Here is a 15,771-nt window from a genome sequence, read left to right on the forward strand (position 1 = left end):
ATTGTCATACTTGAGTAAAAGTAAAAAGTAAAAGTAAATGCCATACATCAAATCAGAAGACACCATTTTCTTGTTTATTTAATTTATTTACAGACAGCCAGGGGCACACTCCAACACTCAGACATAATTTACGAACACAGTATTTGAGCAGGCACCATTACCTTAGCTCAGGGATCATCAACTAGATTCAGTCGCAGGTCAATTTTTTTCTTGAGCAGATGGTCAAGGGTCCAGAACATAATAAAAAATAATTTATAGACTGCAAATTGAGTGCAAGAAGCCCAAACAGATAAAATATGTGACGAAAAAATTATGATTTCAAACCTTGCTTGCATTTGCATACGATCACATATATGTCTTTATTATGTGTGGGAATACTTTGGAATTTCTGAAATTAAAATCACTTACTGTAGAGCTGATTTGCTAGTGTTTTTATAGCCTTTTTATGTCCCCCCCCAAAAACAAAAGTTACCTTGGTGGGCCAAGTAAAATCAATTGGGGATCCACCAAGAATTTGAAATAGGGTACTGAAATCATTCCAATTCCGATTAAAAGGCAAATGCAGTTCAGCAGTATTAAAAGGCTGACTTTAGGACCATGCGTATACCTGGGAGCAGGAGGGAAGGCTGTTTGTATGGCTGGCTGGCTTTATGGAGAGCTCATGATGCAGATGCAGGGAATAGTGCAGAGGTAAAGATGGCTGTAGTAGATGGTGTTGGCTAGGTAACTGCTGTTTGACTTGACATGACACATACTAGCTAATTCTTGTTTAACATGTTTTTGTAGAATGTTAAGTCCCATATTGACTGAGGTGAATGAAGCTACAGCAACTCAAAGTGATAATGGCTGCAGTGAATTTATCTTGTTTTTGCTGTTCTTCAAATTGTATTTTGGAGTTCTGTAAAAATGCAGTAAATGAGCTTCAATTTGATAAAATAAAAATCCACTTTGCTATACCCTAGGTTTAGCTGAAATGATGCCCCTGGTGGGAATTTGACCATTTTGCTGTCCTCCCTGAGCATTCGAAATGTAAACATATACTTTTGGGTGTCAGGGAATATGTATGGGAGTAAAAAGTCCATATTTTCTTTACAAATGTAGTGGAGTTAAAGTTGTCAAAAATACAGATACTCCAAAAAACTAGTACTTCAAAGTATTTTTACCTAGGCTGTATTCCCTTTTACACTGCCGCCACTCTCTGTTTATTATCTATGCATAATCACGTTAACTCTACCTACATGTACATACTACCTCAATTACCTTGACTAACCGATGCCCCCGCACATTGACTCTGTACCAGTACCCCGTGTGTCACGTCCTGACCCTAGTAAGATGTAATTTTCTATAGTAGAGTAGGTCAGGGCGTGACAGGGAGTGTTTTGTGTTTTTCTAGGTTTTGTATTTCTATGTTTATGTTCTAGGTTTCGATTTCTATGTTGGTTTTTTGGGTTGATCTCCAATTGGAGGCAGCTGGTCCTCGGTGTCTCTGATTGGAGATCATATTTAAGTAGGGGTTTTTCTTCCTGGGGTTTGTGGGTTATTATATTTTGAGTAGTGTTTGTTTCTCTCTGCGTCACAGTTTGTTGTTTTTGTCAATTCAGTTATTTATGTTTTGCAAAGTTTCACGGATTTAATAAAATGTGGAACTACAACCACGCTGCACTTTGGTCTGCTCCTTTCGACAGCCGTGACACCGGGTATATAGCCTCACTACTGTTATTTTACTGCTGCTCTTTAATTATTTGTTGGTTTAATTTTTTATTTATTACTTATCTATTTTTTTACTTAACACTTATTTTTCTTAAAACTGCATTGTTGGTTAAGGGCTTGTAAAGTAAGCATTTCACTGTAAGGTTGTTGTATTCGGCGCATGTGACAAATATGATTTGATTTGAAGGAGAGTCTGAGGAGCAAAAGAGAATTCTACTTTTCAATTTCCATTAAATCTTTGCCTTAACTTTCGTCGTGTCTGGCAAAATGGCATTCTTGGTCCGCAGTTCAAATTTACAGTAAATATCACAGTAACCACCAGCCAGTAAGCACAAACTATTCAACAATAGATGCAGTTAAGGGGTCAATGGAACTGTAACGAGGGTCGTCTAAAGGAGCCCAAGGTGCGGCGTGTGAAGTGCTCATATTTAACTTTTAATGAATATATTTAAAGAAAACAACAAAACGACCGACAACAGTTCCGTCAGGTGACATACACTAAACAGAAAACAACTACCCACAAAAACCAGGAAGAAAAACCCCTACTTAAATATGATCTCTAATCAGAGGCAACGAGGATCAGCTGCCTCCAATTAGAGATCAACCCAAACAATCCCAACATAGAAATAGAAAAACTAGAACTTAAACATAGAAATAGAAAACATAGAACAACCCAAAACACCCCCTGTCACGCCCTGACCTACTCTACTATAGAAAATGGCATCTTACTAAGATCAGGACGTGATAGGAACGCAGACCATCCCATTGTTCAGATTAGCGCACATTCAAATCTGATCTATCAAAGTGGATACTCGTCAAATCCGTCATGATTTATGTATTGTAATAGGCCCACAATGTGGTTACTTAAGTCCGATTTGGATATAAACTCAGCAAAAAAAGAAACGTCCCTTTTTCAGGACCCTGTCTTTCAAAGATCATTTGTAAAAATCCAAATAACTTCATAGATCTTAATTGTAAAGGGTTTAACCACTGTTTCCCATGCTTGTTCAATGAACCATAAACAATTAATGAACATGCACCTGTGGAACGGTCGTTAAGACACTAACAGCTTACAGACGGTAGGCAATTTAGGTCACAGTTATGAAAACCTAGGACACTAAGAGGCCTTTCTACTGACTCTGAAAGACACCAAAAGAAAGATGCCCAGGGTCCCTGCTCATCTGCGTGAACGTGCCTTAGGCCTGCTGCAAGGAGGCATGAGGACTGCAGATGTGGCCAGGGCAATAAATGGCAATGTCCGTACTGTGAGACACCTAAGACAGTGCTACAGGGAGAAAGGGCGGACAGCTGATCGTCCTCGCAGTGGCAGACCACATGCAACAACACCTGCACAGGATCGGTACATCCGAACATCACACCTGCGGGACAGGTACAGGATGGCAACAACAACTGCCCGAGATACACCAGGAACGCACAATCCCTCCATCAGTGCTCAGACTGTCCTCAATAGGCTGAGAGAGGCTGGACTGAGGGCTTGTAGGCCTGTTGTAAGGCAGGTCCTCACCAGACATCACCGGCAACAATATCACCTATGGGCACAAACCCACCGTCGCTGGACCAGACAGGACTGGCAAAAAGTGCTCTTCACTGGCGAGTCGCGGTTTTGTCTCACCAGGAGTGATGGTCGGATTCGTGTTTATCATCGAAGGAATGAGTGTTACACCGAGGCCTGTACTCTGGAGCGGGATCGATTTGGATGTGGAGGGTCCGTCATGGTCTGGGGCGGTGTGGTCTGGGGCCGTCATGGTCTGGGGCCATCATGGTCTGGGGCGGTGCATCATCGGACTGAGCTTGTTGTCATTGCAGGCAATCTCAACGCTGTGCATTACAGGGAAGAAATCCTCCTCCCTCATGTTGTACCCTTCCTGCAGGCTCATCCTGACATGACCCTCCAGCATGACAATGCCACCAGCCATACTGCTCGTTCTGTGCGTGATTTCCTGCAAGAGAGGAATGTCAGTGTTCTGCCATGGCCAGCGAAGATCCTGGATCTGAATCCCATTGAGCACGTCTGGGACCTGTTGGATGGGAGGGTGAGGGCTAGGGCCATTCCCCCCAGAAATGTTTGGGAACTTGCAGGTGCCTTGGTGGAAGAGTATGGTAACATCTCACAGCAAGAACCGGCAAATCTGGTGCAGTCCATGAGGAGGAGATGCACTGCAGTGCTTTATGCAGCTGGTGGCCACACCAGATACTGACTGTTACTTTTGATTTTGACCCCCCTTTTGTTCAGGGACACATTATTTAATTTCTGTTAGTCACATGTCTGTGGAACTTGTTCAGTTTATGTCTCAGTTGTTGAATATTGTTATGTCAATACAAATATTTACACATGTTAAGTTTGCTGAAAATAAATGCAGTGGACAGTGAGAGGACGTTTCTTTTTTTGCTGAGTTTATTTGGCTGTTTTCGCTGCATAATATGTATAAGTCCCTTTTCAGGTTTAGAAGATTTGACTGCTAAATGCTAACTCCCGTTTGTATAAGCGGGTTAGCATAGCTACAGTAGCATACAGAAATCGGTGGTGGTAATCAAAGTTGATTTGAACTATAATGCAGTTGATTGGTAACAATAACATGAACATGTGTTAGGATTGACATTCATACAAGCATTATACTCACATTTTTACCTCAACATAGTGTGAAATACACATAAACCTAAATGTAGGCACATTTTGCTGGGGGACAATGAGGAGACTCGGGATCTTTGCCCCATGGCCCTTTCCCCTACGCGTTTCCATGGCAATTCTATTGTTTTGGTCGAGTTCGATTGACCTCTTTAACGTATCTATGACAGAAACTTTTCTTCTAAAATATTACACTATTGAATAATGCGACCAAAACATATTGCACTCTTGAATTATGCAACAATTCACAAGCATGTGGAGAAAATTAAAGGGTTTCTTTTCTTGGCTATAAGCTACACTCATTAAATTTTAGCTTCAAGACAAAAATCACAGTTACTAGCAGCATGTCTTCATCAAGTAACATGAGCCTATCAAAAATGTACAATTAACCCTCTCATACTAAGATAAGTACAGTAGGCCGACCTTACAACATTACAAGAAACCACACTTCGTGTTTTAAATATCAATATCAAATTTCACTGAAAACATGGGTATAAGTGAATTCACTGCGAGGAGCTGTTATATGGAAACCCATAGCCGACCACAATTAGTCTGTGCTTCAGTCTGATCAACTGTAGCCTACTGATAACAACCACAGGCTTCTCTAAGCTACCAGCAGCTGTGTGCTCTGATCCCATCTGTGCCTGGCCAGGGGAAACATAATGTTTTTATAGCGAAAGCTATGTATTCATAGCCTAAAATATTTGTGTTCTGAGAAATGTGAATGTGATCAAATTTGTTTTATATTCAAACTTCGGGTGGCTAAACTACTTAGGGCTTTTTAATCCACAATTAGTGACTGGAATTAATCAATCAACACAATAGTGATGACATACAGTACGGGTATCTTTTTAATTACAGATGCAAAGGCCTGCATGATGCAACCATGCATACAACAAGCTCAGCCCTGTTAAAACAAATGAACCCCCACAACTCTGGGACCTGTGGTGCCACCTCTGTAATCACCACACAATGTTACAAATAAAAAAAAAACATACCCCATTTGTATGATCTACATTTTACATGTTTTTGGTGGTGGGGATAGGCTTCCATAGTTTTACATGGCTCAGTGCAGCCAGCATAAACAGGCTGTTACTGCAATTTCAGGTAAAAACTCAATAAAACAAGTCTCAAATATTAGGAAAAAGTCCATACATTTCAGCTGTTTCAAAAACTGTTAGTACCATTTATACTTCAGGAGTTTTGGCTCAACATGGCAATTCTGTTTACGCCGCCCTGCTTCAAGGGGGGCAACTGTCAGGCGAGTGTCGTGCACTACCTCTGGAGGTAGTGGTTAAGACGTAGCAAGCAGCCTATTCAAGTTTACATTTATAATATGTGTAGCCAACGGTATGTTTTACGGAAATTGTAAAAGAAGAGCTTAGTTACTTTACAACACTGATCATGGGAATGTCCTTCCCAGCAGAACAGCCCCCCCCAGTTATCTCCCCTTTAGTAATCTCTTCCAAGAGGTGGCAGGTAGCCAGGCGGTTAAGTGCGTTGGGACAGTAAAGGTTGCTGATCTGGAGCCCAGAGCCAGCAAGGTGGGAAAAATCTACCGTTTTGCCCTTGAGCAAGGCAATTAACCTCCAACAACATCTGCTCCCTGGGCGCCGATGACGTGGACATTGATTAAGACAGCCCCCCACACCTCTCTGATTCAGAGGGGTTGGGTTAAATGCGGAAGACACAATTCGGTTGAATGCATTCCGTTGTGCAGCTGACTAGGTATCCCCCTTTCCGGGTACAACATTTCCTCGTTAGAGATGAGTGATGAATTAACCCATGCCAACCATGCAGAAAAATAGTAGGCCTCAGCGAAGATGGCTCAAAGGGTCTACATTTTTCCTTTTGGCAGATCTAATGCCTGAGGCAGGCCTTAACATCAATAGGCCTAGGCCATGTTTTTAAGATTACACTAGAGCCTGTCCTACTGTTGTATAATTTGACAAAGGGTTTATATTTTCAACATGCATTATCCGGTTTAAACCTCAGGCTTTTTGGTGTTGATATAGGAGCGTGGACATCAGTGAGTACCCTTCTCCTCTCTAATCCTCCGCAATCAAGCCAAAATAAGCATGTGGATTCCTGTCGCTTTTAATGTCAAGTGACACAAAAAGAGAGCCGGTTTGATCAGCCACGTGGCTCGTTCAGTTCAATCAGCAGTCAAAAACAGACAATGATCAGCCTCGCCTCAAAACAAAACGGTTTATATTTTACTCAAATCCGTGCCACTCCATTTAGTATGATATGTTACTTTTCTGGTAACATTTGGCCTAGGTAAATCCAGGACACTGAAATTAGTATGATATGTTACGTTTGGTATGACAGTAGCTTTCTTAAGACAAAAATGATAGAGAGATGAAACCAGATTACCGGTAGGCCAAGGGAAAAATTCCTCTGCACCTTCTTACACTGGAGAATTCCACCATCACAATATTTACTTAGAGGGGAATTTCACCCTGGCTCTGCCACGGCATATAGTCATTACTATGTTAAACAAGTTTTTGTCATAAACATCAACATTATTCTCCCTCCCTCCTACACAACATCACTTCCTGTTGAACGCGGAATGAGGCAGCACTTGGTTTGTTGGTTTAGAACATTTTAAAAGTGTTTGAAAAAGTGTTCTATTAGAAAAGTTTGGTTACAAGCTAGCTATATTTTGATTTTGGATTTTGCCATCAGTTGCTGGGACCTCTGCCATCTGTCCAGGGATCCTGTCAATCGAGGGTCTGATGATGAGTTACTCTCTGTCCCAGCTTTGATTCACCTGTACTGACCTCGCCTTCTAGATGATAGCGGGATGAACAGGCCGTGGCTCGGGTGGTTGATGTCCTTGGTTATCTTTTTGGCCTTGCTGTCACAGGTGGAGGATCTTTGAACAAACAACGACTATACCATTTACAGTTGAAGTCGGAAGTTTACATACACTTAGGTTGGAGTCATTAACTTGTTTTTCAACCACTCCACAAATTTCTTGTTAACAAACTACAGTTTTGGCAAGTCGGTTAGGGCATCTACTTTGTGCATGACACAAGTAATTTTTCCAACAATTGTTTACAGACAGATTGTTTCACTTATAATTCACTGTATCACAATTCCAGTGGGTCAAAAGTTTACATACACTAAGTTGACTGTGCCTTTAAACAGCTTAGAAAGCTCCAGAAAATGATGTCATGGCTTTAGAAGTTTCTGATAGGCTAATTGACATCATTTGAGTCAATTGGAGGTGTACCTGTGGATGTATTTCAAGGCATACCTCAGTGCCTCTTTGCTTGACATCATGGGAAAATCAAAAGAAATCAGCCAAGACCTTAGAAAAAAAAAAATGGTAGATCTCCACAAGTCTGGTTCATCCTTGGGAGCAATTTCCAAATGCCTGAAGGTACCACGTTCATCTGTACAAACAATAGTACGCAAGTGTAAACACCATGGGAACACGCAGCCTTCATACCGCTCAGGAAGGAGACGCGCTCTGTCTCCTAGAGATAAATGTATTTTGGTGCAAAAAGTGCAAATCAATCCCAGAACAACAGCAAAGGACCTTGTGAAAATGCTGGAGGAAACAGGTACAAAAGTATCTATATCCTCAGTAAAACGAGTCCTATATCGACATAACCTGAAAGGCCGCTCAGCAAGGAAGAAGCCACTGCTCCAAAACCGCCATAAAAAAGCAAGACTACGGTTTGCAACTGCACATGGGGACAAAGATTGTACTTTTTGGAGAAATGTCCAGTGGTCTGATGAAACAAAAATAGACGTTTTTGGCATTAATGCCAATCATTATGTGTGGAGGAAAAAGGGGGATGCTTGCAAGCCGAAGAACACCATCCCAACCGTGAAGCACTGGGTGGCAGCATCATGTTGTGGTTGTGCTTTGCTGCAGGAGGGACTGGTGCACTTCACAAAATAGACGGTATCATGAGGGAGGAAAATTATGTGGATATATTGAAGCAACATCTCTAGACATCAGTCAGGAAGTTAAAGCTTGGTCGCAAATGGGTCTTCCAAATGGACAATGACCCCAAGCATACTTCCAAAGCTGTGTCAAAATGGCTTCAGGACAACAAAGTCAAGGTAGTGGAGTGGCCATCACAAAGCCCTGACCTCAATCCTATAGAAAATTTGTGGGCAGAACTGAAAAAGTGTGTGCGAGCAAAGAGGCCTACAAACCTGACTCAGTTACACCAACTCTGTCAGGAGGAATGGGCCAAATTTCACCCAACTTATTTTGGGAAGCTTGTGTAAGGCTACCCAAAACATTTGACCCAAGTTAAACAATGTAAAGGCAATGCTACCGAATACTAATTGAGTGTATGTAAACTTCTGACCCACTGGGAATGTGATGAAAGAAATAAAAGCTGAAATAAATCATTCTCTCTACTATTATTCTGACATTTCACATTCTTAAATTAAAGTGGTGATCCTAACTGTCCTAAGACAGGGAATCTTTACTAGGAATTACATGTCAGCAATTAAATGTAAAAAATACTCAGTTTATTAAATGTATTTGGCTAAGGTGTATGTAAACTTCCGACTTCAACTGTAGTTAATATACTGGAAAGTTCAATGTTTTAGTAGCCAACTAACGTTAGGTAGCTAGCTAACATATATTACCAGTACATATTGCTGTAATGATATGCTAATGCATTTGCTAAGGATAGCGTAATTAACAAATTGTCATAATTGGTTAAAGCAATACATTTATATCTGCTCTCGAATATTTCCCATCAGTAGGGAAATGCTGCCCAATTTAATCCATGATTGGAATTTTTTCATATTCGTGCCAAATTACTAGAATACCTTTGCGCTTCTTTTAGTGCCTCTATGGCTTTGCTATAGTTTACCTCTTCCTGACCGTGGCCAGATTGTTTAGATTTACTCACTCACGGCTCTATTATATGCCAATTAAAAAATGTTCTAAGGTAGTGATTCCCACTTCCCTGGAGAGTCGTTATGGTATTTGTGCCTTTTAATTGGTAACAGTTTTGATACCTTGTATTAGAACCAATACCGGAACGTCTGCCAATGTACTACTGGAGAATATGTCCTCCTTTATTTGATCACCCAGACAAGAATGATCTGTCAAAGTAAATGTGCTGGGGGAGGTTTACATATAGGTCTATGATCGACAGTCTCGACTAAAAAGTAACAAGGCGGTTCTCATCGTAGAGCTTGAACGTCGTCAGCGACACTAGCTAGTAGCGTTAATAACTTTATTTTAGCCAGACACTACAAGTCCTTACACCATCGCAACCCTGCCTCCCTACAAGCTATGGGTATTGATCATGTTCCGGCCTCAATTAGAAAAAGGGACCGTCTTAAACAGTTAAACCAAAGGGAAAGTTTTGGGATTTACAAACTACAGGCCACTAAGTACCCTGATTTAAATGAAGATATGGATTTCTCACCCTTCCTGTAGGGTCGTGATAAGTCCATTTGCTGTCATCTAGTGGACATTTTGCTCAATTGCCTTGAGCTATGTTTAGACTGTTGTGTGCATGTTTGCTGTGTTCTAGTGTACTACGGAATATATTGCTTTCTTATTATTGACACTTCTCCCATTCATATTTAAGATTAGAACTACCTTTCTAGATGTTCTGATAATCTAGCTTGGAGTTGAATTTTTTGATAACATACTTTTCACTTTTAAATGTGTATAGTATTGCTTACTAGGTGTGTCCAATCAAATTTGTAACCACTCCCTCTTCAAATTAGGGATAACTGGAAAAACTGTTCAAAAGAGGACATTGTATTATTTCTTTGTACTCCCTGACGAAGGCCATGCAGCCGAAACGTGTCGGATTTTTAAAACTTTGTTTCAATTGAACATGCCATACAAATAAAGGCATTTTAATTAATTATATGAAGAGTGCCTTGGTCCTCCTTTCTTTTTGATGACCAATTCACCCCTTTTACTAAAGAGCACCTTCTGTCTACCAAAATGTACTATTGTGTACCTTAGTAGCGCTTCCCTTCCTCCTCTTTCTACAAAAAAGTATTTATTTTAATAACTGAGCATTTTCTAAATTAAATTCTGACCCCCTGCAACTGGACACATTTTATGAGACTCCTGTTTCTACTAATTTATGCCAAAATCTCGCACTATCCCTTTAAGGTAAGGTTTATTAGCCCTATGTCCATGTAAGGTTTATTAAGCCTACGTAACCTAATATGTACTGTAGGACTATCTAACCTAGCCCTTGGCATATTTCAGGCTATAGTACTCTGAAATTAAAATCTGGACCTCAAAGCCAGTTCCACTGCTTTTTTTCTGCTTTAATTTAGGACTGATTTAGACCTGACAACAGGTAGGTGCAATTAATTATCAGGTAAAACAGAAAACCAGGAGTAAGTTACTTCGGCTCTTCAGGGTAAGATTTAAATACCAATGCTATAGTGCAGTGTTTCCCAACTCCAAACCACCGGGGCTACAACAAAAATGTGTGCTGTTGGTACTTTCGGACTGGAGTTGGGAAACACTGCTATAGAGTGTCAAGTTGTCAACAGTAGCATTTCATGGAGCCACTAAAATAAAAGTTCAAATCTCTCTTTCTTGATGAGTAGTCTAGCCTAGTGTAAAATATATATATTTTATTTAGATTCAGCAAATTAATATTTATGTGGATGGTGTTGCCTAGGCCAACAGGTTAGGTCATTGGCTGTCAATAATGTCACATGGCATTTTTGGTTGTGTTCCTCTGCTAAAATGTTGCTGACGTATGCCAGATTTTTACAACACCTGGATAGGTATTTTATACATCAGCTAACCACATCATACAGTACATTATAGCAATCTGGTGCCCGACGGCACAGTCGATGACGTGTCACACAACCTTTGGTTAATGCATGCAATGTCTGAGCAGGTTAACAACTTTTGAGTTTGAATTGAGGTAGACCTATGTCCTTGGGCTTTGGAGCTCATGGACCCTTGCCGGGTCTGCGGAGTGAGTGGTATGCCAGTGGCCCGAAAATATTGCAGACGCCTTCCAGATCTCATAATGGCAGGCTAGGTGTATAGCAATTTGATGTCAGACTGCACAGTTGATGACGTGCCACGCAACCTTTGGTTGATACATATGGAACACCGTTTGGGTCTTTGCATGTCAAAAAAATATACAAGTCAAATATCACTATTTGACGCATCAAATAAGCTTGTTGACCAATCAGGACCTGAATATGACTGCACTTCACGTAATAATTTAACACATCCATGAATTGTTGACGTAATATTACACATTGATTATACCGTCACTCGTATTTCATGTTACAACGATTCACTGAAACGTATGCTATGATGCTGGTAAAGTTTTGACTTTACGCACCTGCCGCACAAGCGCAGACACATCCCAAAGCTCTTGACAGTGCTGGTTATAAATAAACTAGCTAGTTGATGGATGCAAACAATGTTCTTCCCCAAAAACATAGCAAAACGACAATCTGTTTCATCAGCTATAGTTAGCTAGCTAACTATCTAGCTAGGCGTCATCATCTAAAATACCCTTACTTTATAAGACAGTCCTCATTGATTAGATGACATAGGTGGTCAGACCCACCTATGTGAAGCTAGCCACACAAAAGAGTATACATAATAGTGGAATTTGCGGTTCGCCTTCAAAATAAGTCTAATTGAAAGTGATGCAAATGAACACAAATAGTGGAATCATGCCATAATGGAGAATGGAATAAATCATGCTGAACGAGGTTGGAATGTTCTTATATAAATTCAACAAAATACAACAATTTGTTAATATGACAAAAATCTGTTAATCACACTGGATGTATTAGATTTTAGAATTGCATTGGGGGCATACTTTGTTTCACTGTACAGCCTTACCTATGGATTGTGGATTGGGTATCAGTCTACTCAGTGACACCCAGAGGACATTAGTGTCGTAGCTCTTATTGCGGGACTCTGAAACCACTGTGAATTGAGCCACATTTATTGTACCAGTCAACCTACTATGTGTATTGAACACTATTCCAGAGGAAAAACAATACGACCTGGATGTTTTGAAACCTGATAACTCTTGAGGAGGACTTTGGGAAAAAAGCACTTGGGTACTGAGTAGACTGATACCTAAGGATTGGGGATCAATGAAATGGGGTAAGGCTGTCCAGTGCAATATAAATGTCAATAGAAACAATAGGCTGACTGGGGAGGTGATTTCCCACAGTCAAAGTCCCAGAATAAGAGCTATTACGACGCTAATATGTGCGTAAACTCTTCACAGTTGTGTTCTGTGGGTGGAGAAAGGGGGATACCTAGTCAGTTGTACAACAATGCATTCAACTGAAATGTGTCTTCCGCATTTAACCCAACCCTTCTGAATCAGAGGTGCGGGGGGCTGCCATAATCAACATCCACGTCTTTGGCGCCCAGGGAACAGTCACCGGGCGTCACCGAGTAGACTCATACTCCATTTCAATGCTCCACATTCCAACATTGTTTAAGAATATCTAGTCTAAATATGGCATGATTCCATCAATTGTAACATACGACATCACTTTAATATGGACTTTTATTTTGAAGGCAAAACGCAAATTCCACTATTGTGGCTAGTTTCACAACACATAACCCGGCCCGGTCAAGCCATACTAGCCAGATGAAGCTAGCTAACGTTAGTTTTTGGCAACAGGGTTAAGTAGATGGCTTAGCTAGTTATTTCAATAGGAGAACAACAAGCGGCTACCTAGCTAATACGTACTCACATGGATTCCTAAACCGATGCTAAGAATATTGAGAATTACTGCAGTTTTTACTGGTCATTGTTTTCAGACTGGTTGCATTGGTGCTAGCTAGCTACCACGCCAAAACTAGCTAGCTAACCCAGAAGTTGCTAATAAAATATGTATAAAAAATGTTTGATCCTGATCTATTTTCAAACGCTCACACAGACGTTTCCCATTCGGTCGAACAAATACTTTATTACCAACGCAGTATTGTACATATTTGACAGTGATCATAGTGGTGGCGCTTGCACGTGCAAATTCAGCATAGACAACGTTCTATAATATAATAGTGTTATTTGACGTGTATCTTTTTGACACACAAAGACCCAGACGGCGTTCCATATTATTTGACGCATCGTATCTTTTTTGACACACAAGAGCACAAACGGCGTTCCATATATACAATATAATGCGTGCACGTCTAGTCTGGCAGGAATTCGACCTTACACTTCACTGTTCCATTACCAGACAGCAACATCTGAAAACACATCATTTGAGAGTTGAGAGCAATTATAGCGGCAAATACTTACAGCGCGTTTCTGCCCTCTTGTGGCAGTAGCGTAGTAGATAGTCAGCGGCAGCCAAACGTGTTATATGTTTTTTCCAACCGATAGACCTTAACGTTTGCTCAGCGATCTAATACAGGTATGTAGGAGACCTTGGTTTGGACCCAGTCGGTCACATTGATCCATTGGTTTTTCTGGAGCAATAACAGAAAGAAAGTTTGCTAATACTTCATGGCACTGAGCATGAAAAGACTTCCTGCAGAATAATTGGATTACTCATTAGAAAATGAATGTACAACATCCTTTTGAGTGCTCTAGTTCATAGTACTGTTTTACATGTTTATCTCATGGGACTAACACCCTAACTCAATAAAACAGAGGGCTAACAATGGCGCCAGCAGTTTACATTCTAGAAAATCAAAGTACCTTTTGTGCTTCCTGTTTGTTTTTGTGGTGTTCCTATTTCTCAGACCTCCATCCTTACAACTCCTCTCCCATTCCCAGCCCAGCCCAACTCCGGACTTGGTCCCTTTCCCAGCTCTCTAAAGCGTTTCTTCTCCCACGGTATAGCTGACAAGCCTCCATACATTCCTGGCTGGCTTCTCCTAGAAACATCTCACCAGCAACAGGTAGGAACAGTGTCAGAACACAGTGTCAGGTGTCTTTACTGTAGTTCTCCCTGATATCCTTATCCCTGCCAAGCCCCCCTGTCAACATGCTTTAGTATTTTTTGTATTTAGTATTTTATTGGGATCCTCAATTAGCCGCTGGCTACTCTTCCTGGGATCCAAACAGGAAACAAAACAAATAAAATACATAATGTACATAATCTCATTCACTGAGCTGGGAACAACAATGGACAGATGCAGGTAGGTTGGATTCACATGTGGTTTCTATCTCCTGGTAGGAAAAGTCATTTCCAGTGAGAATGAATTATGTATTGTTTAGGGTAGTAATTCTATCTTTTCAGAAATCTGTGAGGTTCCTTTCTGGGTTATGGTTCTTAGCATGGTTTCATCTTTTGCCTGATGATGGCAGCAGAGTTTAGATGTACATACATTTTTCTGATTCATTGATTTCTCAAAAAGGGAATTTGCCTTCTGCGGTACTGATGTTTCATTATATTTTGTAGATATTGTGTTTTCCTCTTTACAAGCTTACATAGCTCTTTCCATTGCTCTCTTCATGTGAAATAATATTGCCTTACACTTAATAGCATTCCCCCAATCTACATAACTAATTATCTTAGAAACCACATTTAAATGACAACAATTGGTTAAAATATTAATTTATTAAGATATTGACACAGACATATCAAGGTAGGCCTGCCTATTTATTTCTAAATCAGTAAGCTGGATATTTAAGTACAGGTAATACAGCCTAGGGTGAATTTAATTGTACATTATAAATTCCCATAAGTAAACAATTTTACTTGGGAGTTGGCTCATTCCAAAACATTACTCTTCAAAAAATGTTTAGCAAAATCTGCAAAAACGACATTTTCCATTGCACCACATAATATTATTATTGCACTTCAAGTTGCCTCTCGTAGATCACGTTTTACCACTTAACTTTCAAAGAGAAAAATATTTTTCTTTGGACAATGCATGGCTTATAAAGAATTGTACCTATGCAATTTAAGATCTATGATGCTACAATGACAACTTGCTAAATAAATTAAGTGAGCACCATTCTTACAAAGCACCAATATGAAAGTAGGCATTTATATAATCCTTTCTAAGGTTAACTAATAAAACAAGTGTTAGAAGTTATTTTGTTGAAATAATAAAAATACTGTGAAACAAATATTAGGATAACTCACAAACCATAAATCAAATGGTTTGACAAAGCAGATAGAATAACAATATTAGAATACATCCATATTTCACAAAGACCTTGGAGTTATATACTTCCAGTATTTAAATGTTTAATGATTCCTCCCACCCCAAGAGATAATGATGAATAAAGTGGAATATTTGGCCTTGCATTGTGTCATTCACTATAGATAAGACCCATGCTTCTCCTCTCTCTCTCAGCTCCAGCTCTCCTGGCCTGGCCTGATGATGCTACATTACACCCCAGGGCTACATCTCTGAGCCTTCCAGCATAGCCCCACTGCTATGGCTCTGAAAAAAAGACACAGAAAACAAAATTATGAACTGTGCACCTTCT

General features: G+C 40.2%; 1 long non-coding RNA gene across 2 annotated transcripts; it reads left to right on the plus strand.

Annotated features, from left to right (window-relative positions):
* Positions 1-12,246: 12,246 nt before the first annotated feature.
* Positions 12,247-15,771, plus strand: LOC106565950 (uncharacterized). Of its 2 annotated transcripts, none has more exons than XR_001319765.2 (3): positions 12,247-12,467; positions 14,104-14,228; positions 15,636-15,771. It is a non-coding gene; the product is annotated as an uncharacterized lncRNA (long non-coding RNA). The 2 variants fall into 2 exon arrangements; XR_001319764.2 differs by lacking the exon at positions 12,247-12,467 and adding an exon at positions 13,349-13,738.

This window comes from Salmo salar, chromosome ssa12 (genome assembly GCF_905237065.1).
Source record: "Salmo salar chromosome ssa12, Ssal_v3.1, whole genome shotgun sequence".
NCBI lineage: Eukaryota > Metazoa > Chordata > Actinopteri > Salmoniformes > Salmonidae > Salmo > Salmo salar.